Source organism: Aulonocara sp. 'chitande type north' Nkhata Bay, linkage group LG16 (assembly GCF_057382095.1).
Source record: "Aulonocara sp. 'chitande type north' Nkhata Bay isolate Kocher_YH1m ecotype deep benthic linkage group LG16, A_spYH_male_GT1.1, whole genome shotgun sequence".
Lineage (NCBI taxonomy): Eukaryota > Metazoa > Chordata > Actinopteri > Cichliformes > Cichlidae > Aulonocara > Aulonocara sp. 'chitande type north' Nkhata Bay.
Genome location: NC_141359.1, coordinates 5,585,517 through 5,612,452, shown reverse-complemented (window position 1 = coordinate 5,612,452; position 26,936 = coordinate 5,585,517).

The following is a 26,936-nucleotide window of genomic DNA, read 5'->3' as shown; positions in this document are numbered from 1 at the left end:
AAGGTGTTCAAACAAGTACAAGATATTTACAATAAGCAGACCTCAGTGCAAGAAAGAGTCTTTCCAACACTGATAAGCACAGAGGCCAACTTTGACATGAAAAGGTGTTCAAACAAGTACAAGATATTTACAATAAGCAGACCTCAGTGCAAGAAAGAATCTTTCCAACACGGAAAAATCACAGAGGCCAACTTTGACATGAAAAGGTGTTCAAACAAGTACAAGATATTTACAATAAGCAGACCTCAGTGCAAGAAAGAGTCTTTCCAACACTGATAAGCACAGAGGCCAACTTTGACATTAAAAGGTGTTCAAACAAGTACAAGATATTTACAATAAGCAGGCCTCAGTGCAAGAAAAAGAGTCTTTCCAACACTGAAAATTGAAAGAGGCCAACGTTGACATTAAAAGGTGTAAAAACAAGTACAAGATATTTACAATAAGCAGACCTCAGTGCAAGAAAGAGTCTTTCCAACACTGATGAGCACAGAGGCCAACTTTGACATTAAGAGGTGTTCAAACAAGTACAAGATATTTACAATAAGCAGACCTCAGTGCAAGAAAGAGTCTTTCCAACACTGATAAGCACAGAGGCCAACTTTGACATGAAAAGGTGTAAAAACAAGTACAAGATATTTACAATAAGCAGACCTCAGTGCAAGAAAGAGCCTTTCCAACACTGATAAGCACAGAGGCCAACTTTGACATTAAAAGGTTTTCAAACAAATACAAGATATTAACAATAAGCAGACCTCAGTGCAAGAAAGAGTCTTTCCAACACGGAAAAATCACAGAGGCCAACTTTGACATGAAAAGGTGTTCAAACAAGTACAAGATATTTACAATAAGCAGACCTCAGTGCAAGAAAGAGTCTTTCCAACACTGATAAGCACAGAGGCCAACTTTGACATTAAAAGGTGTAAAAACAAGTACAAGATATTTACAATAAGCAGACCTCAGTGCAAGAAAGAGTCTTTCCAACACTGATAAGCACAGAGGCAAATGTTAAGTCTAATTGTTGAATGTCGCCATTGTGTTTCTTAAATTTGTATAGTCTTAGTTTAAGCAGTAGGATCAAAGCCATTCCTTTGATCCTGACCACCTCTCCAGCCACTCTGTGCTGGGGGAGGTTTTATTGTAGATACATCCTAACTTGAAGATCTGTTTGATGGTTGGTAGAGCTTCCTACCCTTTGTATGGTTTCACTGTGTTATCTTTGGTAAACCATACATTGGGTGTGGGGGAAGACTACCCTCTTTATGACCAAGGATGTTGTTCCTGCTTTTAGGTTTTATGACCCTTTGACCAACAAACACACACACACACACACACACACACACACACACATTCTCACACGCACACACACATTCTCACACACACACACACTCAGTGTATACATTTACATACAGTGCCTTGTCTTTGTAACCAAAGGGGGGTTGCAAGGGGAGGTGTTTTGTAAACTATTGTTTGAAGTTTGTCAATAAAAGGCAGCGAGAGGAGGCCACCAGTGTGGTCATTTCAACGTGCTGGTCACAGACGAGAGGCCTCCCTTGCGCAAGAAATCGATCGAACACTGTTGCCTTGTTTTTCTTTCATGGGAATAAGTCTTGGATACAGCGGGGTCTGAGTTTAGACCCAACAGCCAACTTTGACATTAAAAGGTGTAAAAACAAGTACAAGATATTTACAATAAGCAGACCTCAGTGCAAGAAAGAGTCTTTCCAACACTGAAAAAAGCACAGAGGCCAACTTTGACATTAAAAGGTGTAAAAACAAGTACAAGATATTTACAATAAGCAGACCTCAGTGCAAGAAAGAGTCTGTCCAACACTGATAAGCACAGAGGCCAACTTTGACATTAAAAGGTGTAAAAACAAGTACAAGATATTTACAATAAGCAGACCTCAGTGCAAGAAAGAGTCTTTCCAACACTGAAAAAAGCACAGAGGCCAACTTTGACATTAAAAGGTGTAAAAACAAGTACAAGATATTCACAATAAGCAGACCTCAGTGCAAGAAAGAGTCTTTCCAACACGGAAAAATCACAGAGGCCAACTTTGACATGAAAAGGTGTTCAAACAAGTACAAGATATTTACAATAAGCAGACCTCAGTGCAAGAAAGAGTCTTTCCAACACTGATAAGCACAGAGGCCAACTTTGACATTAAAAGGTGTAAAAACAAGTACAAGATAATTACCATAAGCAGACCTCAGTGCAAGAAAGAGTCTTTCCAACACTGAAAAAAGCACAGAGGCCAACTTTGACATTAAAAGGTGTAAAAACAAGAACAAGATATTTACAATAAGCAGACCTCAGTGCAAGAAAGAGTCTTTCCAACACTGAAAAAAGCACAAAGGCCAACTTTGACATTAAAAGGTGTTCAAACAAGTACAAGATATTTACAATAAGCAGACCTCAGTGCAAGAAAGAGTCTTTCCAACACTGATAAGCACAGAGGCCAACTTTGACATTAAAAGGTGTAAAAACAAGTACAAGATATTTACAATAAGCAGACCTCAGTGCAAGAAAGAGCCTTTCCATCACTGATAAGCACAGAGGCCAACTTTGACATGAAAAGGGGTAAAAACAAGTACAAGATATTTACAATAAGCAGACCTCAGTGCAAGAAAGAGTCTTTCCAACACTGATAAGCACAGAGGCCAACTTTGACATGAAAAGGTGTTCAAACAAGTACAAGATATTTACAATAAGCAGACCTCAGTGCAAGAAAGAGTCTTTCCAACACTGCTAAGCACAGAGGCCAACTTTGACATTAAAAGGTGTAAAAACAAGTACAAGATATTTACAATAAGCAGACCTCAGTGCAAGAAGGAATCTTTCCAACACTGATAAGCACAGAGGCCAACTTTGACATGAAAAGGTGTTCAAACAAGTACAAGATATTTACAATAAGCAAACCTCAGTGCAAGAAAGAGTCTTTCCAACACTGATAAGCACAGAGGCCAACTTTGACATTAAAAGGTGTTCAAACAAATACAAGATATTTACAATAAGCAGACCTCAGTGCAAGAAAGAGTCTTTCCAACACTGATAAGCACAAAGGCCAACTTTGACATTAAAAGGTGTTCAAACAAGTACAAGATATTTACAATAAGCAGACCTCAGTGCAAGAAAGAGTCTTTCCAACACTGAAAAAGCACAGAGGCCAACTTTGACATTAAAAGGTGTAAAAACAAGTACAAGATATTTACAATAAGCAGACCTCAGTGCAAGAAAGAGTCTTTCCAACACGGAAAAATCACAGAGGCCAACTTTGACATGAAAAGGTGTTCAAACAAATACAAGATATTTACAATAAGCAGACCTCAGTGCAAGAAAGAGTCTTTCCAACACTGATAAGCACAGAGGCCAACTTTGACATTAAAAGGTGTAAGAACAAGTACAAGATATTTACAATAAGCAGACCTCAGTGCAAGAAAGAGTCTTTCCAACACTGATAAGCACAGAGGCCAACTTTGACATTAAAAGGTGTAAAAACAAGTACAAGATATTAACAATAAGCAGACCTCAGTGCAAGAAAGAGTCTTTCCAACACTGATAAACACAGAGGCCAACTTTGACATGAAAAGGTGTTCAAACAAGTACAAGATATTAACAATAAGCAGACCTCAGTGCAAGAAAGAGTCTTTCCAACACTGAAAATTGAAAGAGGCCAACTTTGACATGAAAAGGTGTAAAAACAAGTACAAGATATTTACAATAAGCAGACCTCAGTGCAAGAAAGAGTCTTTCCAACACTGATAAGCACAGAGGCCAACTTTGACATTAAAAGGTGTAAGAACAAGTACAAGATATTTACAATAAGCAGACCTCAGTGCAAGAAAGAGTCTTTCCAACACGGAAAAATCACAGAGGCCAACTTTGACATGAAAAGGTGTTCAAACAAGTACAAGATATTTACAATAAGCAGACCTCAGTGCAAGAAAGAGTCTTTCCAACACTGATAAACACAGAGGCCAACTTTGACATGAAAAGGTGTTCAAACAAGTACAAGATATTTACAATAAGCAGACCTCAGTGCAAGAAAGAGTCTTTCCAACACTGATAAGCACAGAGGCCAACTTTGACATGAAAAGGTGTAAGAACAAGTACAAGATATTTACAATAAGCAGACCTCAGTGCAAGAAAGAGTCTTTCCATCACTGATAAGCACAGAGGCCAACTTTGACATTAAAAGGTGTAAAAACAAGTACAAGATATTTACAATAAGCAGACCTCAGTGCAAGAAAGAGTCTTTCCATCACTGATAAGCACAGAGGCCAACTTTGACATTAAAAGGTGTAAAAACAAGTACAAGATATTTACAATAAGCAGACCTCAGTGCAAGAAAGAGTCTTTCCAACACTGATAAGCACAGAGGCCAACTTTGACATTAAAACGTGTTCAAACAAGTACAAGATATTTACAATAAGCAGACCTCAGTGCAAGAAAGAGTCTTTCCAACACGGAAAAATCACAGAGGCCAACTTTGACATGAAAAGGTGTTCAAACAAGTACAAGATATTTACAATAAGCAGACCTCAGTGCAAGAAAGAGTCTTTCCAACACGGAAAAATCACAGAGGCCAACTTTGACATTAAAAGGTGTAAAAACAAGTACAAGATATTTACAATAAGCAGACCTCAGTGCAAGAAAGAGTCTTTCCAACACTGATAAGCACAGAGGCCAACTTTGACATTAAAAGGTGTTCAAACAAGTACAAGTGTTAAAAGTCCGCTTGTTCACTGTAGCTGTTTTATACTACGTTGCCCATGATGCACCTCGGTATCTGTACTTCCTGTTGGGAACGTGTTCAGCGCAGCGCTGCCCAGATAAGAGGTGTGTCGGAGGAGTAACGTATTAACGTGCATTCGGTGTGAGTTAATACTGCGTGCGTGCTTACCATGTGAGTATTGTAAGATGAGAGTGAGGCTTGTTGACTTTATCTGTGTAATTTGCTATCGCTAAGAGGCTAGTCTCGTTGCTATCGCTAAGAGGCTAGTCCCATTGCTATCGCTAAGATGCGTTTTGTTTGGCCTACTACAGGCAGCCTTGTGTTCAGCCCATATTTCATTCCATATACGACTTACTGTCAAGCATTGTGGTTGTAGGTGGATGTAACTATTTACTATGTTTATTCTCTGAATCGTTGCAATCTGCAGAGGTCTGGTTTGCCAATGTATATACAAGCCAGAAATTCATTTATGGTCTTAGGGTGCCATCTAGTGGCCATGAGGTTATGGCAGATTGTATAACATTACGCTGGAAACCCACAGTACTGTATAAGGGGTACACTGCTATCCATAGTGGTTAATACAAATGTTTGTTCTTTCTGTTTACAGATGACCACACACACACACATACCCATATACACACTCACACCCCCGTTACCTGCATGTGAATACTGTAATGCCTCCCTACCAACGCTGTACATCCTGTTGATGTCATCTGCCACCTCTTTAGTAAAGTTATTTGAACTACATCACTGTGGAGTACCATTCCTTCTGACCGAGGACGACTCAGTTGAAGCGTGATCGGCAATCAGTGCAAACATACATTACAACAAGATATTTACAATAAGCAGACCTCAGTGCAAGAAAGAGTCTTTCCAACACTGATAAGCACAGAGGCCAACTTTGACATGAAAAGGTGTTCAAACAAGTACAAGATATTTACAATAAGCAGACCTCAGTGCAAGAAAGAATCTTTCCAACACGGAAAAATCACAGAGGCCAACTTTGACATGAAAAGGTGTTCAAACAAGTACAAGATATTTACAATAAGCAGACCTCAGTGCAAGAAAGAATCTTTCCAACATGGAAAAATCACAGAGGCCAACTTTGACATTAAAAGGTGTAAAAACAAGTACAAGATATTTACAATAAGCAGGCCTCAGTGCAAGAAAAAGAGTCTTTCCAACACTGAAAATTGAAAGAGGCCAACGTTGACATTAAAAGGTGTAAAAACAAGTACAAGATATTTACAATAAGCAGACCTCAGTGCAAGAAAGAGTCTTTCCAACACTGATGAGCACAGAGGCCAACTTTGACATTAAGAGGTGTTCAAACAAGTACAAGATATTTACAATAAGCAGACCTCAGTGCAAGAAAGAGTCTTTCCAACACTGAAAAAGCACAGAGGCCAACTTTGACATTAAAAGGTGTTCAAACAAATACAAGATATTAACAATAAGCAGACCTCAGTGCAAGAAAGAGTCTTTCCAACACTGATAAGCACAGAGGCCAACTTTGACATTAAAAGGTGCAAAAACAAGTACAAGATATTTACAATAAGCAGACCTCAGTGCAAGAAAGAGTCTTTCCAACACTGAAAAAGCACAGAGGCCAACTTTGACATTAAAAGGTGTTCAAACAAATACAAGATATTAACAATAAGCAGACCTCAGTGCAAGAAAGAGTCTTTCCAACACTGATAAGCACAAAGGCCAACTTTGACATTAAAAGGTGTAAAAACAAGTACAAGATATTTACAATAAGCAGACCTCAGTGCAAGAAAGAGTCTTTCCAACACTGATAAGCACAAAGGCCAACTTTGACATTAAAAGGTGTTCAAACAAGTACAAGATATTTACAATAAGCAGACCTCAGTGCAAGAAAGAGTCTTTCCAACACGGAAAAATCACAGAGGCCAACTTTGACATGAAAAGGTGTTCAAACAAGTACAAGATATTTACAATAAGCAGACCTCAGTGCAAGAAAGAGTCTTTCCAACACTGATAAGCACAGAGGCCAACTTTGACATGAAAAGGTGTTCAAACAAGTACAAGATATTTACAATAAGCAGACCTCAGTGCAAGAAAGAGTCTTTCCAACACTGATAAGCACAGAGGCCAACTTTGACATGAAAAGGTGTTCAAACAAGTACAAGATATTTACAATAAGCAGACCTCAGTGCAAGAAAGAATCTTTCCAACACGGAAAAATCACAGAGGCCAACTTTGACATGAAAAGGTGTTCAAACAAGTACAAGATATTTACAATAAGCAGACCTCAGTGCAAGAAAGAGTCTTTCCAACACTGATAAGCACAGAGGCCAACTTTGACATTAAAAGGTGTTCAAACAAGTACAAGATATTTACAATAAGCAGACCTCAGTGCAAGAAAGAATCTTTCCAACACGGAAAAATCACAGAGGCCAACTTTGACATGAAAAGGTGTTCAAACAAGTACAAGATATTTACAATAAGCAGGCCTCAGTGCAAGAAAAAGAGTCTTTCCAACACTGAAAATTGAAAGAGGCCAACGTTGACATTAAAAGGTGTAAAAACAAGTACAAGATATTTACAATAAGCAGACCTCAGTGCAAGAAAGAGTCTTTCCAACACTGATGAGCACAGAGGCCAACTTTGACATTAAGAGGTGTTCAAACAAGTACAAGATATTTACAATAAGCAGACCTCAGTGCAAGAAAGAGTCTTTCCAACACTGATAAGCACAGAGGCCAACTTTGACATGAAAAGGTGTAAAAACAAGTACAAGATATTTACAATAAGCAGACCTCAGTGCAAGAAAGAGCCTTTCCAACACTGATAAGCACAGAGGCCAACTTTGACATTAAAAGGTTTTCAAACAAATACAAGATATTAACAATAAGCAGACCTCAGTGCAAGAAAGAGTCTTTCCAACACGGAAAAATCACAGAGGCCAACTTTGACATGAAAAGGTGTTCAAACAAGTACAAGATATTTACAATAAGCAGGCCTCAGTGCAAGAAAAAGAGTCTTTCCAACACTGAAAATTGAAAGAGGCCAACGTTGACATTAAAAGGTGTAAAAACAAGTACAAGATATTTACAATAAGCAGACCTCAGTGCAAGAAAGAGTCTTTCCAACACTGATAAGCACAGAGGCAAATGTTAAGTCTAATTGTTGAATGTCGCCATTGTGTTTCTTAAATTTGTATAGTCTTAGTTTAAGCAGTAGGATCAAAGCCATTCCTTTGATCCTGACCACCTCTCCAGCCACTCTGTGCTGGGGGAGGTTTTATTGTAGATACATCCTAACTTGAAGATCTGTTTGATGGTTGGTAGAGCTTCCTACCCTTTGTATGGTTTCACTGTGTTATCTTTGGTAAACCATACATTGGGTGTGGGGGAAGACTACCCTCTTTATGACCAAGGATGTTGTTCCTGCTTTTAGGTTTTATGACCCTTTGACCAACAAACACACACACACACACACACACACACACACACACATTCTCACACGCACACACACATTCTCACACACACACACACTCAGTGTATACATTTACATACAGTGCCTTGTCTTTGTAACCAAAGGGGGGTTGCAAGGGGAGGTGTTTTGTAAACTATTGTTTGAAGTTTGTCAATAAAAGGCAGCGAGAGGAGGCCACCAGTGTGGTCATTTCAACGTGCTGGTCACAGACGAGAGGCCTCCCTTGCGCAAGAAATCGATCGAACACTGTTGCCTTGTTTTTCTTTCATGGGAATAAGTCTTGGATACAGCGGGGTCTGAGTTTAGACCCAACAGCCAACTTTGACATTAAAAGGTGTAAAAACAAGTACAAGATATTTACAATAAGCAGACCTCAGTGCAAGAAAGAGTCTTTCCAACACTGAAAAAAGCACAGAGGCCAACTTTGACATTAAAAGGTGTAAAAACAAGTACAAGATATTTACAATAAGCAGACCTCAGTGCAAGAAAGAGTCTGTCCAACACTGATAAGCACAGAGGCCAACTTTGACATTAAAAGGTGTAAAAACAAGTACAAGATATTTACAATAAGCAGACCTCAGTGCAAGAAAGAGTCTTTCCAACACTGAAAAAAGCACAGAGGCCAACTTTGACATTAAAAGGTGTAAAAACAAGTACAAGATATTCACAATAAGCAGACCTCAGTGCAAGAAAGAGTCTTTCCAACACGGAAAAATCACAGAGGCCAACTTTGACATGAAAAGGTGTTCAAACAAGTACAAGATATTTACAATAAGCAGACCTCAGTGCAAGAAAGAGTCTTTCCAACACTGATAAGCACAGAGGCCAACTTTGACATTAAAAGGTGTAAAAACAAGTACAAGATAATTACCATAAGCAGACCTCAGTGCAAGAAAGAGTCTTTCCAACACTGAAAAAAGCACAGAGGCCAACTTTGACATTAAAAGGTGTAAAAACAAGTACAAGATATTTACAATAAGCAGACCTCAGTGCAAGAAAGAGTCTTTCCAACACTGAAAAAAGCACAAAGGCCAACTTTGACATTAAAAGGTGTTCAAACAAGTACAAGATATTTACAATAAGCAGACCTCAGTGCAAGAAAGAGCCTTTCCATCACTGATAAGCACAGAGGCCAACTTTGACATGAAAAGGGGTAAAAACAAGTACAAGATATTTACAATAAGCAGACCTCAGTGCAAGAAAGAGTCTTTCCAACACTGATAAGCACAGAGGCCAACTTTGACATGAAAAGGTGTTCAAACAAGTACAAGATATTTACAATAAGCAGACCTCAGTGCAAGAAAGAGTCTTTCCAACACTGCTAAGCACAGAGGCCAACTTTGACATTAAAAGGTGTAAAAACAAGTACAAGATATTTACAATAAGCAGACCTCAGTGCAAGAAGGAATCTTTCCAACACTGATAAGCACAGAGGCCAACTTTGACATGAAAAGGTGTTCAAACAAGTACAAGATATTTACAATAAGCAAACCTCAGTGCAAGAAAGAGTCTTTCCAACACTGATAAGCACAGAGGCCAACTTTGACATTAAAAGGTGTTCAAACAAATACAAGATATTTACAATAAGCAGACCTCAGTGCAAGAAAGAGTCTTTCCAACACTGATAAGCACAAAGGCCAACTTTGACATTAAAAGGTGTTCAAACAAATACAAGATATTTACAATAAGCAGACCTCAGTGCAAGAAAGAGTCTTTCCAACACTGATAAGCACAAAGGCCAACTTTGACATTAAAAGGTGTTCAAACAAATACAAGATATTTACAATAAGCAGACCTCAGTGCAAGAAAGAGTCTTTCCAACACTGAAAAAGCACAGAGGCCAACTTTGACATTAAAAGGTTTTCAAACAAATACAAGATATTAACAATAAGCAGACCTCAGTGCAAGAAAGAGTCTTTCCAACACTGAAAAAGCACAGAGGCCAACTTTGACATTAAAAGGTGCAAAAACAAGTACAAGATATTTACAATAAGCAGACCTCAGTGCAAGAAAGAGTCTTTCCAACACTGAAAAAGCACAGAGGCCAACTTTGACATTAAAAGGTGTTCAAACAAATACAAGATATTAACAATAAGCAGACCTCAGTGCAAGAAAGAGTCTTTCCAACACTGATAAGCACAGAGGCCAACTTTGACATTAAAAGGTGTTCAAACAAATACAAGATATTAACAATAAGCAGACCTCAGTGCAAGAAAGAGTCTTTCCAACACTGAAAAAGCACAGAGGCCAACTTTGACATTAAAAGGTGCAAAAACAAGTACAAGATATTTACAATAAGCAGACCTCAGTGCAAGAAAGAGTCTTTCCAACACTGAAAAAGCACAGAGGCCAACTTTGACATTAAAAGGTGTTCAAACAAATACAAGATATTAACAATAAGCAGACCTCAGTGCAAGAAAGAGTCTTTCCAACACTGATAAGCACAGAGGCCAACTTTGACATTAAAAGGTGTAAAAACAAGTACAAGATATTTACAATAAGCAGACCTCAGTGCAAGAAAGAGTCTTTCCAACACTGAAAAAGCACAGAGGCCAACTTTGACATTAAAAGGTGTTCAAACAAGTACAAGATATTTACAATAAGCAGACCTCAGTGCAAGAAAGAGTCTTTCCAACATGGAAAAATCACAGAGGCCAACTTTGACATTAAAAGGTGTTCAAACAAGTACAAGATATTTACAATAAGCAGACCTCAGTGCAAGAAAGAGTCTTTCCAACACTGAAAAAGCACAGAGGCCAACTTTGACATTAAAAGGTGTTCAAACAAGTACAAGATATTTACAATAAGCAGACCTCAGTGCAAGAAAGAGTCTTTCCAACACTGATAAGCACAGAGGCCAACTTTGACATTAAAAGGTGTTCAAACAAATACAAGATATTAACAATAAGCAGACCTCAGTGCAAGAAAGAGTCTTTCCAACACTGATAAGCACAGAGGCCAACTTTGACATGAAAAGGTGTTCAAACAAGTACAAGATGTTCACAATAAGCAGACCTCAGTGCAAGAAAAAGAGTTTCCAACACGGAAAAATCACAGAGGCCAACTTTGACATTAAAAGGTCTTCAAACAAGTACAAGATATTTACAATAAGCAGACCTCAGTGCAAGAAAGAGTCTGTCCAACACTGATAAGCACAGAGGCCAACTTTGACATTAAAAGGTGTTCAAACAAGTACAAGATATTAACAATAAGCAGACCTCAGTGCAAGAAAGAGTCTTTCCAACACTGAAAAAGCACAGAGGCCAACTTTGACATTAAAAGCTGTTCAAACAAGTACAAGATATTTACAATAAGCAGACCTCAGTGCAAGAAAGAGTCTGTCCAACACTGATAAGCACAGAGGCCAACTTTGACATTAAAAGGTGTTCAAACAAATACAAGATATTAACAATAAGCAGACCTCAGTGCAAGAAAGAGTCTGTCCAACACTGAATAAGCACAGAGGCCAACTTTGACATTAAAAGGTGTAAAAACAAGTACAAGATATTTACAATAAGCAGACATCAGTGCAAGAAAGAGGCTTTCCACCACTAAATAAGCACAGAGGCCAACTTTGACATTAAAAGGTGTTCAAACAAGTACAAGATATTTACAATAAGCAGACCTCAGTGCAAGAAAGAGTCTTTCCAACACTGAAAAAAGCACAAAGGCCAACTTTGACATTAAAAGGTGTTCAAACAAGTACAAGATATTTACAATAAGCAGACCTCAGTGCAAGAAAGAGTCTTTCCAACACTGAAAAAAGCACAAAGGCCAACTTTGACATTAAAAGGTGTTCAAACAAGTACAAGATATTTACAATAAGCAGACCTCAGTGCAAGAAAGAGTCTTTCCAACACTGCTAAGCACAGAGGCCAACTTTGACATTAAAAGGTGTAAAAACAAGTACAAGATATTTACAATAAGCAGCCCTCAGTGCAAGAAAGAGTCTTTCCAACACTGATAAGCACAGAGGCCAAATTTGACATTAAAAGGTGTTCAAACAAATACAAGATATTAACAATAAGCAGACCTCAGTGCAAGAAAGAGTCTTTCCAACACTGAAAAAGCACAGAGGCCAACTTTGACATTAAAAGGTGTTCAAACAAGTACAAGATATTTACAATAAGCAGACCTCAGTGCAAGAAAGAGTCTTTCCAACACTGATAAGCACAGAGGCCAACTTTGACATTAAAAGGTGTTCAAACAAGTACAAGATATTTACAATAAGCAGACCTCAGTGCAAGAAAGAGTCTTTCCAACACTGATAAGCACAGAGGCCAACTTTGACATTAAAAGGTGTTCAAAAAAGTACAAGATATTTACAATAAGCAGACCTCAGTGCAAGAAAAAGAGTCTTTCCAACACTGAAAATTGAAAGAGGCCAACTTTGACATTAAAAGGTGTTCAAACAAGAACAAGATATTTACAATAAGCAGACCTCAGTGCAAGAAAGAGTCTTTCCAACACTGATAAGCACAGAGGCCAACTTCGACATGAAAAGGTGTAAAAACAAGTACAAGATATTTACAATAAGCAGACCTCAGTGCAAGAAAGAGTCTTTCCAACACTGAAAAAGCACAGAGGCCAACTTTGACATTAAAAGGTGTTCAAACAAATACAAGATATTAACAATAAGCAGACCTCAGTGCAAGAAAGAGTCTTTCCAACACTGATGAGCACAGAGGCCAACTTTGACATTAAAAGGTGTTCAAACAAATACAAGATATTAACAATAAGCAGACCTCAGTGCAAGAAAGAGTCTTTCCAACACTGATGAGCACAGAGGCCAACTTTGACATTAAAAGGTGTAAAAACAAGTACAAGATATTTACAATAAGCAGACCTCAGTGCAAGAAAGAGTCTTTCCAACACTGAAAAAGCACAGAGGCCAACTTTGACATTAAAAGGTGCAAAAACAAGTACAAGATATTTACAATAAGCAGACCTCAGTGCAAGAAAGAGTCTTTCCAACACTGATAAGCACAGAGGCCAACTTTGACATTAAAAGGTGTAAAAACAAGTACAAGATATTTACAATAAGCAGACCTCAGTACAAGAAAGAGTCTTTCCAACACTGCTAAGCACAGAGGCCAACTTTGACATGAAAAGGTGTAAAAACAAGTACAAGACATTTACAATAAGCAGACCTCAGTGCAAGAAAGAGTCTTTCCAACACGGAAAAATCACAGAGGCCAACTTTGACATGAAAAGGTGTTCAAACAAGTACAAGATATTTACAATAAGCAGACCTCAGTGCAAGAAAGAGTCTTTTCAACACTGATAAGCACAGAGGCCAACTTTGACATGAAAAGGTGTAAAAACAAGTACAAGACATTTACAATAAGCAGACCTCAGTGCAAGAAAGAGTCTTTCCAACACGGAAAAATCACAGAGGCCAACTTTGACATGAAAAGGTGTTCAAACAAGTACAAGATATTTACAATAAGCAGACCTCAGTGCAAGAAAGAGTCTTTCCAACACTGAAAAAGCACAGAGGCCAACTTTGACATGAAAAGGTGTTCAAACAAGTACAAGATATTTACAATAAGCAGACCTCAGTGCAAGAAAGAGTCTTTCCAACACTGAAAAAGCACAGAGGCCAACTTTGACATTAAAAGGTGCAAAAACAAGTACAAGATATTTACAATAAGCAGACCTCAGTGCAAGAAAGAGTCTTTCCAACACTGAAAAAGCACAGAGGCCAACTTTGACATTAAAAGGTGTTCAAACAAATACAAGATATTAACAATAAGCAGACCTCAGTGCAAGAAAGAGTCTTTCCAACACTGATAAGCACAGAGGCCAACTTTGACATTAAAAGGTGTTCAAACAAATACAAGATATTAACAATAAGCAGACCTCAGTGCAAGAAAGAGTCTTTCCAACACTGAAAAAGCACAGAGGCCAACTTTGACATGAAAAGGTGTTCAAACAAATACAAGATATTTACAATAAGCAGACCTCAGTGCAAGAAAGAGTCTTTCCAACACTGATAAGCACAGAGGCCAACTTTGACATTAAAAGGTGTAAGAACAAGTACAAGATATTTACAATAAGCAGACCTCAGTGCAAGAAAGAGTCTTTCCAACACTGATAAGCACAGAGGCCAACTTTGACATTAAAAGGTGTAAAAACAAGTACAAGATATTAACAATAAGCAGACCTCAGTGCAAGAAAGAGTCTTTCCAACACTGATAAACACAGAGGCCAACTTTGACATGAAAAGGTGTTCAAACAAGTACAAGATATTAACAATAAGCAGACCTCAGTGCAAGAAAGAGTCTTTCCAACACTGAAAATTGAAAGAGGCCAACTTTGACATGAAAAGGTGTAAAAACAAGTACAAGATATTTACAATAAGCAGACCTCAGTGCAAGAAAGAGTCTTTCCAACACTGATAAGCACAGAGGCCAACTTTGACATTAAAAGGTGTAAGAACAAGTACAAGATATTTACAATAAGCAGACCTCAGTGCAAGAAAGAGTCTTTCCAACACGGAAAAATCACAGAGGCCAACTTTGACATGAAAAGGTGTTCAAACAAGTACAAGATATTTACAATAAGCAGACCTCAGTGCAAGAAAGAGTCTTTCCAACACTGATAAACACAGAGGCCAACTTTGACATGAAAAGGTGTTCAAACAAGTACAAGATATTTACAATAAGCAGACCTCAGTGCAAGAAAGAGTCTTTCCAACACTGATAAGCACAGAGGCCAACTTTGACATGAAAAGGTGTAAGAACAAGTACAAGATATTTACAATAAGCAGACCTCAGTGCAAGAAAGAGTCTTTCCAACACGGAAAAATCACAGAGGCCAACTTTGACATGAAAAGGTGTTCAAACAAGTACAAGATGTTTACAATAAGCAGACCTCAGTGCAAGAAAGAGTCTTTCCAACACTGATAAGCACAGAGGCCAACTTTGACATTAAAAGGTGTTCAAACAAATACAAGATATTTACAATAAGCAGACCTCAGTGCAAGAAAGAGTCTTTCCAACACTGAAAAATGAAAGAGGCCAACTTTGACATTAAAAGGTGTAAAAACAAGTACAAGATATTTACAATAAGCAGACCTCAGTGCAAGAAAGAGTCTTTCCAACACTGATGAGCACAGAGGCCAACTTTGACATTAAAAGGTACAAAAACAAGTACAAGATATTTACAATAAGCAGACCTCAGTGCAAGAAAGAGTCTTTCCAACACTGAAAAAGCACAGAGGCCAACTTTGACATTAAAAGGTGCAAAAACAAGTACAAGATATTCACAATAAGCAGACCTCAGTGCAAGAAAAAGAGTTTCCAACACGGAAAAATCACAGAGGCCAACTTTGACATGAAAAGGTGCAAAAACAAGTACAAGATATTTACAATAAGCAGACCTCAGTGCAAGAAAGAGTCTTTCCAACACTGATAAGCACAGAGGCCAACTTTGACATTAAAAGGTGTAAAAACAAGTACAAGATATTTACAATAAGCAGACCTCAGTGCAAGAAAGAGTCTTTCCAACACTGATAAGCACAGAGGCCAACTTTGACATGAAAAGGTGTTCAAACAAGTACAAGATATTTACAATAAGCAGACCTCAGTGCAAGAAAGAGTCTTTCCAACACTGAAAAAGCACAGAGGCCAACTTTGACTTGAAAAGGTGTTCAAACAAGTACAAGATATTTACAATAAGCAGACCTCAGTGCAAGAAAGAGTCTTTCCAACACTGAAAAAGCACAGAGGCCAACTTTGACATTAAAAGGTGTAAAAACAAGTACAAGATATTTACAATAAGCAGACCTCAGTGCAAGAAAGAGTCTTTCCATCACTGATAAGGTCAGAGGCCAACTTTGACATTAAAAGGTGTTCAAACAAGTACAAGATATTTACAATAAGCAGACCTCAGTGCAAGAAAGAGTCTTTCCAACACTGAAAAATGAAAGAGGCCAACTTTGACATTAAAAGGTGTAAAAACAAGTACAAGATATTTACAATAAGCAGACCTCAGTGCAAGAAAGAGTCTTTCCAACACTGAAAAAGCACAGAGGCCAACTTTGACATGAAAAGGTGTTCAAACAAGTACAAGATATTTACAATAAGCAGACCTCAGTGCAAGAAAGAGTCTTTCCAACACTGAAAAATGAAAGAGGCCAACTTTGACATTAAAAGGTGTTCAAACAAGTACAAGATATTCACAATAAGCAGCCCTCAGTGCAAGAAAGAGTCTTTCCAACACTGAAAAATGAAAGAGGCCAACTTTGACATTAAAAGGTGTAAAAACAAGTACAAGATATTTACAATAAGCAGACCTCAGTGCAAGAAAGAGTCTTTCCAACACTGAAAAATGAAAGAGGCCAACTTTGACATTAAAAGGTGTAAAAACAAGTACAAGATATTTACAATAAGCAGACCTCAGTGCAAGAAAGAGTCTTTCCAACACTGATAAGCACAGAGGCCAACTTTGACATTAAAAGGTGTTCAAACCAAATACAAGATATTAACAATAAGCAGACCTCAGTGCAAGAAAGAGTCTTTCCAACACTGAAAAAGCACAGAGGCCAACTTTGACATTAAAAGGTGTTCAAACAAGTACAAGATATTTACAATAAGCAGACCTCAGTGCAAGAAAGAGTCTTTCCAACACTGATAAGCACAGAGGCCAACTTTGACATTAAAAGGTGTTCAAACAAGTACAAGATATTTACAATAAGCAGACCTCAGTGCAAGAAAGAGTCTTTCCAACACTGATGAGCACAGAGGCTAACTTTGACATTAAAAGGTGTAAAAACAAGTACAAGATATTTACAATAAGCAGACCTCAGTGAAAGAAAGAGTCTTTCCAACACTGAAAAATGAAAGAGGCCAACTTTGACATGAAAAGGTGTAAAAACAAGTACAAGATATTTAGAATAAGCAGACCTCAGTGAAAGAAAGAGTCTTTCCAACACTGAAAAATGAAAGAGGCCAACTTTGACATGAAAAGGTGTAAAAACAAGTACAAGATATTTAGAATAAGCAGACCTCAGCGCAAGAAAGAGTCTTTCCAACACTGATAAACACAGAGGCCAACTTTGACATGAAAAGGTGTAAAAACAAGTACAAGATATTTACAATAAGCAGACCTCAGTGCAAGAAAGAGTCTTTCCAACACTGATAAGCACAGAGGCCAACTTTGACATTAAAAGGTGTAAAAACAAGTACAAGATATTTACAATAAGCAGACCTCAGTGCAAGAAAGAGTCTTTCCAACACAGAAAAATCACAAAGGCCAACTTTGACATGAAAAGGTGTTCAAACAAGTACAAGATATTTACAATAAGCAGACCTCAGTGCAAGAAAGAGTCTTTCCAACACTGAAAAATGAAAGAGGCCAACTTTGACATTAAAAGGTGTTCAAACACGTACAAGATATTTACAATAAGCAGACCTCAGTGCAAGAAAGAGTCTTTCCAACACTGCTAAGCACAGAGGCCAACTTTGACATTAAAAGGTGTAAAAACAAATACAAGATATTTACAATAAGCAGACCTCAGTGCAAGAAAGAGTCTTTCCAACACTGAAAAATGAAAGAGGCCAACTTTGACATTAAAAGGTGTAAAAACAAGTACAAGATATTTACAATAAGCAGACCTCAGTGCAAGAAAGAGTCTTTCCAACACTGAAAAATGAAAGAGGCCAACTTTGACATGAAAAGGTGTAAAAACAAGTACAAGATATTTACAATAAGCAGACCTCAGTGCAAGAAAGAGTCTTTCCAACACTGATAAGCACAGAGGCCAACTTTGACATTAAAAGGTGTTCAAACAAGTACAAGATATTAACAATAAGCAGACCTCAGTGCAAGAAAGAGGCTTTCCAACACTGATAAGCACAGAGGCCAACTTTGACATTAAAAGGTGTTCAAACAAGTACAAGATATTTACAATAAGCAGACCTCAGTGCAAGAAAGAGTCTTTCCAACACTGATAAGCACAGAGGCCAACTTTGACATTAAAAGGTGTTCAAACAAGTACAAGATATTAACAATAAGCAGACCTCAGTGCAAGAAAGAGGCTTTCCAACACTGATAAGCACAGAGGCCAACTTTGACATTAAAAGGTGTTCAAACAAGTACAAGATATTTACAATAAGCAGACCTCAGTGCAAGAAAGAGTCTGTCCAACACTGATAAGCACAGAGGCCAACTTTGACATTAAAAGGTGTTCAAACAAGTACAAGATATTTACAATAAGCAGACCTCAGTGCAAGAAAGAGTCTTTCCAACACTGATAAGCACAGAGGCCAACTTTGACATTAAAAGGTGTAAAAACAAGTACAAGATATTTACAATAAGCAGACCTCAGTACAAGAAAGAGTCTTTCCAACACTGCTAAGCACAGAGGCCAACTTTGACATGAAAAGGTGTAAAAACAAGTACAAGATATTTACAATAAGCAGACCTCAGTGCAAGAAAGAGTCTTTCCAACACGGAAAAATCACAGAGGCCAACTTTGACATGAAAAGGTGTTAAAACAAGTACAAGATATTTACAATAAGCAGACCTCAGTGCAAGAAAGAGTCTTTCCAACACGGAAAAATCACAGAGGCCAACTTTGACATGAAAAGGTGTAAAAACAAGTACAAGATATTTACAATAAGCAGACCTCAGTGCAAGAAAGAGTCTTTCCAACACTGAAAAAGCACAGAGGCCAACTTTGACATGAAAAGGTGTTCAAACAAGTACAAGATATTTACAATAAGCAGACCTCAGTGCAAGAAAGAGTCTTTCCAACACTGAAAAAGCACAGAGGCCAACTTTGACATTAAAAGGTGTAAAAACAAGTACAAGATATTTACAATAAGCAGACCTCAGTGCAAGAAAGAGTCTTTCCAACACGGAAAAATCACAGAGGCCAACTTTGACATGAAAAGGTGTTCAAACAAATACAAGATATTAACAATAAGCAGACCTCAGTGCAAGAAAGAGTCTTTCCAACACTGAAAAAGCACAGAGGCCAACTTTGACATTAAAAGGTGTAAAAACAAGTACAAGATATTTACAATAAGCAGACCTCAGTGCAAGAAAGAGTCTTTCCAACACTGATAAGCACAGAGGCCAACTTTGACATGAAAAGGTGTAAAAACAAGTACAAGATATTTACAATAAGCAGACCTCAGTGCAAGAAAGAGTCTTTCCAACACTGATAAGCACAGAGGCCAACTTTGACATTAAAAGGTGTAAGAACAAGTACAAGATATTTACAATAAGCAAACCTCAGTGCAAGAAAGAGTCTTTCCAACATGGAAAAATCACAGAGGCCAACTTTGACATTAAAAGGTGTTCAAACAAGAACAAGATATTTACAATAAGCAGACCTCAGTGCAAGAAAGAGTCTTTCCAACACTGAAAAAGCACAGAGGCCAACTTTGACATTTAAAGGTGTAAAAACAAGTACAAGATATTTACAATAAGCAGACCTCAGTGCAAGAAAGAGTCTTTCCAACACGGAAAAATCACAGAGGCCAACTTTGACATGAAAAGGTGTTCAAACAAATACAAGATATTAACAATAAGCAGACCTCAGTGCAAGAAAGAGTCTTTCCAACACTGAAAAAGCACAGAGGCCAACTTTGACATGAAAAGGTGTAAAAACAAGTACAAGATATTTACAATAAGCAGACCTCAGTGCAAGAAAGAGGCTTTCCAACACTGAATAAGCACAGAGGCCAACTTTGACATGAAAAGGTGTTCAAACAAGTACAAGATATTTACAATAAGCAGACCTCAGTGCAAGAAAGAGTCTTTCCAACACTGAAAAAGCACAGAGGCCAACTTTGACATTAAAAGGTGTTCAAACAAGTACAAGATATTTACAATAAGCAACCCTCAGTGCAAGAAAGAGTCTGTCCAACACTGATAAGCACAGAGGCCAACTTTGACATTAAAAGGTGTTCAAACAAGTACAAGATATTTACAATAAGCAACCCTCAGTGCAAGAAAGAGTCTTTCCAACACTGAAAAAGCACAGAGGCCAACTTTGACATTAAAAGGTGTTCAAACAAGTACAAGATATTTACAATAAGCAACCCTCAGTGCAAGAAAGAGTCTGTCCAACACTGATAAGCACAGAGGCCAACTTTGACATGAAAAGGTGTAAAAACAAGTACAAGATATTTACAATAAGCAGACCTCAGTGCAAGAAAGAGTCTTTCCAACACTGATGAGCACAGAGGCCAACTTTGACATTAAAAGGTGTTCAAACAAGTACAAGATATTTACAATAAGCAGACCTCAGTGCAAGAAAGAGTCTTTCCAACACTGATGAGCACAGAGGCCAACTTTGACATTAAAAGGTGTTCAAACAAGTACAAGATATTTACAATAAGCAGACCTCAGTGCAAGAAAGAGTCTTTCCAACACTGATGAGCACAGAGGCCAACTTTGACATTAAAAGGTGTTCAAACAAGTACAAGATATTTACAATAAGCAACCCTCAGTGCAAGAAAGAGTCTGTCCAACACTGATAAGCACAGAGGCCAACTTTGACATGAAAAGGTGTAAAAACAAGTACAAGATATTTACAATAAGCAGACCTCAGTGCAAGAAAGAGTCTTTCCAACACTGATAAGCACAGAGGCCAACTTTGACATGAAAAGGTGTAAAAACAAGTACAAGATATTTACAATAAGCAGACCTCAGTGCAAGAAAGAGTCTTTCCAACACTGAAAAAGCACAGAGGCCAACTTTGACATTTAAAGGTGTAAAAACAAGTACAAGATATTTACAATAAGCAGACCTCAGTGCAAGAAAGAGTCTTTCCAACACGGAAAAATCACAGAGGCCAACTTTGACATGAAAAGGTGTTCAAACAAGTACAAGATATTTACAATAAGCAGACCTCAGTGCAAGAAAGAGTCTTTCCAACACTGATAAACACAGAGGCCAACTTTGACATGAAAAGGTGTTCAAACAAGTACAAGATATTTACAATAAGCAGACCTCAGTGCAAGAAAGAGTCTTTCCAACACTGAAAAAGCACAGAGGCCAACTTTGACATGAAAAGGTGTAAAAACAAGTACAAGATATTTACAATAAGCAGACCTCAGTGCAAGAAAGAGTCTTTCCAACACTGAAAAGGTACAGAGGCCAACTTTGACATTAAAAGGTGTAAAAACAAGTACAAGATATTTACAATAAGCAGACCTCATTGCAAGAAAGAGTCTTTCCAACAATGAAAAAGCACAGAGGCCAACTTTGACATTAAAAGGTGTTCAAACAAGTACAAGATATTTACAATAAGCAGACCTCAGTGCAAGAAAGAGTCTTTCCAACACGGAAAAATCACAGAGGCCAACTTTGACATGAAAAGGTGTAAAAACAAGTACAAGATATTTACAATAAGCAGACCTCAGTGCAAGAAAGAGTCTTTCCAACACTGAAAAAGCACAGAGGCCAACTTTGACATGAAAAGGTGTTCAAACAAGTACAAGATATTTACAATAAGCAGACCTCAGTGCAAGAAAGAGTCTTTCCAACACTGAAAAAGCACAGAGGCCAACTTTGACATTAAAAGGTGTAAAAACAAGTACAAGATATTTACAATAAGCAGACCTCAGTGCAAGAAAGAGTCTTTCCAACACGGAAAAATCACAGAGGCCAACTTTGACATGAAAAGGTGTTCAAACAAATACAAGATATTAACAATAAGCAGACCTCAGTGCAAGAAAGAGTCTTTCCAACACTGAAAAAGCACAGAGGCCAACTTTGACATTAAAAGGTGTAAAAACAAGTACAAGATATTTACAATAAGCAGACCTCAGTGCAAGAAAGAGTCTTTCCAACACTGATAAGCACAGAGGCCAACTTTGACATGAAAAGGTGTAAAAACAAGTACAAGATATTTACAATAAGCAGACCTCAGTGCAAGAAAGAGTCTTTCCAACACTGATAAGCACAGAGGCCAACTTTGACATTAAAAGGTGTAAGAACAAGTACAAGATATTTACAATAAGCAAACCTCAGTGCAAGAAAGAGTCTTTCCAACATGGAAAAATCACAGAGGCCAACTTTGACATTAAAAGGTGTTCAAACAAGAACAAGATATTTACAATAAGCAGACCTCAGTGCAAGAAAGAGTCTTTCCAACACTGAAAAAGCACAGAGGCCAACTTTGACATTTAAAGGTGTAAAAACAAGTACAAGATATTTACAATAAGCAGACCTCAGTGCAAGAAAGAGTCTTTCCAACACGGAAAAATCACAGAGGCCAACTTTGACATGAAAAGGTGTTCAAACAAATACAAGATATTAACAATAAGCAGACCTCAGTGCAAGAAAGAGTCTTTCCAACACTGAAAAAGCACAGAGGCCAACTTTGACATGAAAAGGTGTAAAAACAAGTACAAGATATTTACAATAAGCAGACCTCAGTGCAAGAAAGAGGCTTTCCAACACTGAATAAGCACAGAGGCCAACTTTGACATGAAAAGGTGTTCAAACAAGTACAAGATATTTACAATAAGCAGACCTCAGTGCAAGAAAGAGTCTTTCCAACACTGAAAAAGCACAGAGGCCAACTTTGACATTAAAAGGTGTTCAAACAAGTACAAGATATTTACAATAAGCAACCCTCAGTGCAAGAAAGAGTCTGTCCAACACTGATAAGCACAGAGGCCAACTTTGACATTAAAAGGTGTTCAAACAAGTACAAGATATTTACAATAAGCAACCCTCAGTGCAAGAAAGAGTCTTTCCAACACTGAAAAAGCACAGAGGCCAACTTTGACATTAAAAGGTGTTCAAACAAGTACAAGATATTTACAATAAGCAACCCTCAGTGCAAGAAAGAGTCTGTCCAACACTGATAAGCACAGAGGCCAACTTTGACATGAAAAGGTGTAAAAACAAGTACAAGATATTTACAATAAGCAGACCTCAGTGCAAGAAAGAGTCTTTCCAACACTGATGAGCACAGAGGCCAACTTTGACATTAAAAGGTGTTCAAACAAGTACAAGATATTTACAATAAGCAGACCTCAGTGCAAGAAAGAGTCTTTCCAACACTGATGAGCACAGAGGCCAACTTTGACATTAAAAGGTGTTCAAACAAGTACAAGATATTTACAATAAGCAGACCTCAGTGCAAGAAAGAGTCTTTCCAACACTGATGAGCACAGAGGCCAACTTTGACATTAAAAGGTGTTCAAACAAGTACAAGATATTTACAATAAGCAACCCTCAGTGCAAGAAAGAGTCTGTCCAACACTGATAAGCACAGAGGCCAACTTTGACATGAAAAGGTGTAAAAACAAGTACAAGATATTTACAATAAGCAGACCTCAGTGCAAGAAAGAGTCTTTCCAACACTGATAAGCACAGAGGCCAACTTTGACATGAAAAGGTGTAAAAACAAGTACAAGATATTTACAATAAGCAGACCTCAGTGCAAGAAAGAGTCTTTCCAACACTGAAAAAGCACAGAGGCCAACTTTGACATTTAAAGGTGTAAAAACAAGTACAAGATATTTACAATAAGCAGACCTCAGTGCAAGAAAGAGTCTTTCCAACACGGAAAAATCACAGAGGCCAACTTTGACATGAAAAGGTGTAAAAACAAGTACAAGATATTAACAATAAGCAGACCTCAGTGAAAGAAAGAGTCTTTCTAACACTGAAAAAGCACAGAGGCCAACTTTGACATGAAAAGGTGTAAAAACAAGTACAAGATATTTACAATAAGCAGACCTCAGTGCAAGAAAGAGGCTTTCCAACACTGAATAAGCACAGAGGCCAACTTTGACATTAAAAGGTGTTCAAACAAGTACAAGATATTTACAATAAGCAACCCTCAGTGCAAGAAAGAGTCTGTCCAACACTGATAAGCACAGAGGCCAACTTTGACATTAAAAGGTGTTCAAACAAGTACAAGATATTTACAATAAGCAACCCTCAGTGCAAGAAAGAGTCTTTCCAACACTGAAAAAGCACAGAGGCCAACTTTGACATTAAAAGGTGTTCAAACAAGTACAAGATATTTACAATAAGCAACCCTCAGTGCAAGAAAGAGTCTGTCCAACACTGATAAGCACAGAGGCCAACTTTGACATTAAAAGGTGTTCAAACAAGTACAAGATATTTACAATAAGCAACCCTCAGTGCAAGAAAGAGTCTGTCCAACACTGATAAGCACAGAGGCCAACTTTGACATGAAAAGGTGTAAAAACAAGTACAAGATATTTACAATAAGCAGACCTCAGTGCAAGAAAGAGTCTTTCCAACACTGATAAGCACAGAGGCCAACTTTGACATGAAAAGGTGTAAAAACAAGTACAAGATATTTACAATAAGCAGACCTCAGTGCAAGAAAGAGTCTTTCCAACACTGAAAAAGCACAGAGGCCAACTTTGACATTTAAAGGTGTAAAAACAAGTACAAGATATTTACAATAAGCAGACCTCAGTGCAAGAAAGAGTCTTTCCAACACGGAAAAATCACAGAGGCCAACTTTGACATGAAAAGGTGTTCAAACAAATACAAGATATTAACAATAAGCAGACCTCAGTGAAAGAAAGAGTCTTTCCAACACTGAAAAAGCACAGAGGCCAACTTTGACATTTAAAGGTGTAAAAACAAGTACAAGATATTTACAATAAGCAGACCTCAGTGCAAGAAAGAGTCTTTCCAACACTGAAAAAGCACAGAGGCCAACTTTGACATTAAAAGGTGTTCAAACAAGTACAAGATATTTACAATAAGCAACCCTCAGTGCAAGAAAGAGTCTTTCCAACACTGAAAAAGCACAGAGGCCAACTTTGACATTAAAAGGTGTTCAAACAAGTACAAGATATTTACAATAAGCAACCCTCAGTGCAAGAAAGAGTCTGTCCAACACTGATAAGCACAGAGGCCAACTTTGACATTAAAAGGTGTTCAAACAAGTACAAGATATTTACAATAAGCAGACCTCAGTGCAAGAAAAAGAGTCTTTCCAACACTGAAAATTGAAAGAGGCCAACTTTGACATTAAAAGGTGTTCAAACAAATACAAGATATTAACAATAAGCAGACCTCAGTGCAAGAAAGAGTCTTTCCAACACTGATGAGCACAGAGGCTAACTTTGACATTAAAAGGTGTAAAAACAAGTACAAGATATTTACAATAAGCAGACCTCAGTGCAAGAAAGAGTCTTTCCAACACTGAAAAAGCACAGAGGCCAACTTTGACATTAAAAGGTGTTCAAACAAATACAAGATATTAACAATAAGCAGACCTCAGTGCAAGAAAGAGTCTTTCCAACACTGATGAGCACAGAGGCTAACTTTGACATTAAAAGGTGTAAAAACAAGTACAAGATATTTACAATAAGCAGACCTCAGTGCAAGAAAGAGTCTTTCCAACACTGAAAAAGCACAGAGGCCAACTTTGACATTAAAAGGTGCAAAAACAAGTACAAGATATTTACAATAAGCAGACCTCAGTGCAAGAAAGAGTCTTTCCAACACTGAAAAATGAAAGAGGCCAACTTTGACATGAAAAGGTGTAAAAACAAGTACAAGATATTTACAATAAGCAGACCTCAGTGCAAGAAAGAGTCTTTCCAACACTGATAAGCACAGAGGCCAACTTTGACATTAAAAGGTGTAAAAACAAGTACAAGATATTTACAATAAGCAGACCTCAGTGCAAGAAAGAGTCTTTCCAACACTGATAAGCACAGAGGCCAACTTTGACATTAAAAGGTGTTCAAACAAGTACAAGATATTCACAATAAGCAGACCTCAGTGCAAGAAAGAGTCTTTCCAACACTGATAAGCACAGAGGCCAACTTTGACATTAAAAGGTGTAAAAACAAGTACAAGATATTAACAATAAGCAGACCTCAGTGCAAGAAAGAGTCTTTCCAACACTGATAAACACAGAGGCCAACTTTGACATGAAAAGGTGTTCAAACAAGTACAAGATATTCACAATAAGCAGACCTCAGTGCAAGAAAGAGTCTTTCCAACACTGAAAATTGAAAGAGGCCAACTTTGACATTAAAAGTTGTAAAAACAAGTACAAGATATTAACAATAAGCAGACCTCAGTGCAAGAAAGAGTCTTTCCAACACGGAAAAATCACAGAGGCCAACTTTGACATGAAAAGGTGTAAGAACAAGTACAAGATATTTACAATAAGCAGACCTCAGTGCAAGAAAGAGTCTTTCCAACACTGATAAACACAGAGGCCAACTTTGACATGAAAAGGTGTAAGAACAAGTACAAGATATTTACAATAAGCAGACCTCAGTGCAAGAAAGAGTCTTTCCAACACTGATAAGCACAGAGGCCAACTTTGACATGAAAAGGTGTAAAAACAAGTACAAGATATTTACAATAAGCAGACCTCAGTGCAAGAAAGAGTCTTTCCAACACTGAAAAAGCACAGAGGCCAACTTTGACATTTAAAGGTGTAAAAACAAGTACAAGATATTTACAATAAGCAGACCTCAGTGCAAGAAAGAGTCTTTCCAACACGGAAAAATCACAGAGGCCAACTTTGACATGAAAAGGTGTTCAAACAAATACAAGATATTAACAATAAGCAGACCTCAGTGAAAGAAAGAGTCTTTCCAACACTGAAAAAGCACAGAGGCCAACTTTGACATGAAAAGGTGTAAAAACAAGTACAAGATATTTACAATAAGCAGACCTCAGTGCAAGAAAGAGGCTTTCCAACACTGAATAAGCACAGAGGCCAACTTTGACATGAAAAGGTGTTCAAACAAG